We start from the raw sequence: 2,500 nt of genomic DNA on the forward strand, positions 1-2,500 counted from the left end.
GGAGTAATATTCCAGGTGTAATATTACTGGAGTAATATTCCAGGTGTAATATTACTGGTGTAATATTACTGGTGTAATATTACTGGAGTAATATTACTGGTGTAATATTACTGGTGTAATATTACTGGAGTAATATTACTGGTGTAACATTACTGGTGTAATATTACTGGTGTAATATTACTGGTGTAATATTACTGGTGTAATATTACTGGTGTAATATTCCAGGTGTAATATTACTGGTGTAATATTACTGGTGTAATATTACTGGTGTAATATTACTGGTGTAATATTCCAGGTGTAATATTACTGGTGTAATATTACTGGTGTAATATTCCAGGTGTAATATTACTGGTGTAATATTACTGGAGTAATATTACTGGTGTAACATTACTGGTGTAATATTACTGGTGTAATATTCCAGGTGTAATATTACTGGTGTAATATTACTGGTGTAATATTACTGGAGTAATATTACTGGTGTAATATTACTGGTGTAATATTACTGGTGTAATATTACTGGTGTAATATTACTGGAGTAATATTACTGGTGTAATATTCCAGGTGTAATATTACTGGAGTAATATTCCAGGTGTAATATTACTGGAGTAATATTCCAGGTGTAATATTACTGGTGTAATATTCCAGGTGTAATATTACTGGAGTAATATTACTGGTGTAATATTACTGGTGTAATATTACTGGTGTAATATTACTGGTGTAATATTACTGGTGTAATATTACTGGTGTAATATTACTGGTGTAATATTACTGGAGTAATATTACTGGAGTAATATTACTGGTGTAATATTACTGGAGTAATATTACTGGAGTAATATTACTGGTGTAATATTACTGGAGTAATATTACTGGTGTAATATTACTGGTGTAATATTACTGGAGTAATATTACTGGTGTAATATTACTGGAGTAATATTACTGGTGTAATATTACTGGAGTAATATTACTGGTGTAATATTACTGGTGTAATATTACTGGTGTAATATTACTGGAGTAATATTACTGGAGTAATATTACTGGAGTAATATTACTGGTGTAATATTACTGGTGTAATATTCCTAGTGGTATTTTATAAGTACAATCAGGACTGTACGTAATAAATTAAGTTATCTTACTAAGATAACACCAGAGTTGTTATTGTTGTTATAACTTGATAATTAACAAATTTGTTATCCTAACTTAACAATAACATTCTCCCATATATATATATATATATATATATATATATATATATATATATATATATATATATATATATATATATATATATATATATATATATAAACTTGTACTGCAGGACAGTTCAATTTGTATATAAATTCTTTATCTTATTTTGTAAATAAAGTACAAAGTTGATTATTAGTTTTTATTATTGACCAAAGTTAGTATGTGGAGGCTCGAACCTCCGTCTGCAAGTCTCTGGTTAGAACCTCGACACCAGAGGTGTTCAGCTTCTCCAGGGGTGTTCAACATCCACCAGGGTGTTCAACATCCACCAGGATGTTTAACATCCACCAGGGGTGTTCAACATCCACCAGGGGTGTTCAACATCCACCAGGGGTGATCAACATCCACCAGGGGTGATCAACATTCACCAGGGGTGATCAACATCCACTAGGGGTGATCAACATCCACCAGGGGTGTTCAACATTATAAACATTAAATACAGTTTTCCTGACCTTAATATCATCAATTAAACTTATGATTTGAATGTATTTCCTGGAGCAGTTATTTTGTGGCCTCAGACAACAATACCAGAATTGTCTACCTGAATTGTGGGAAGGGTGGAGGGTGTCCGGCACCATGGTGGGGGAATTGTGTGGTGTTTGAGGCGGTGATGGGGGAATTATGGTGTTTGGGGTGAAGATGGGTGATATAACAATTTCGTACTCACCTATTTGTGGTTGTAGGGGTCGATTCACAGCTCCTGGTACCGCCTCTTCACTGATCGCTACTAGGTCCTGTGTGTGTGTGTGTGTGTGGGTGTGTGTGTGTGAGACGTGTGTGTGTGTGTGTGTGTGTGTGTTTGTGTGTGTGTACTCACCTATTTGTACTCACCTATTTGTGGTTGCAGGGGTCGAGTCATAGCTCCTGGCCCCGCCTCTTCACCGGTTGCTACTGGGCCCTCTCTCTCCCCGCTCCATGAGCTTTATCAAACCTCGTCTTAAAACTGTGTATGGTTCCTGCCTCCACTACGTCATTTTCTAGGCTATTCCACTTGCCTTACAACTCTATGACTGAAGAAATACTTCCTACTATCTCTCTGACTCATTTGTGTCTTCAACTTCCATGACTTTGCACACAATACATGTCAGAGACACAGGTCTGTAGTTTAGTGCCTCGTTTCTGTTTCCTTTCTTAAATATGGGGACTACACTGATCGCTACTATTCTCGATGCTATGTCATTTTCATACTGTCGGTCCTGTTGTTCTGGTCTTCCCGTTGTTACTGTTGCCCTTGGGAATGAACCTTTCCACTGTC

The sequence above is a fragment of the Cherax quadricarinatus genome, chromosome 92, assembly GCF_038502225.1.
Source record: "Cherax quadricarinatus isolate ZL_2023a chromosome 92, ASM3850222v1, whole genome shotgun sequence".
NCBI classification, from domain to species: domain Eukaryota; kingdom Metazoa; phylum Arthropoda; class Malacostraca; order Decapoda; family Parastacidae; genus Cherax; species Cherax quadricarinatus.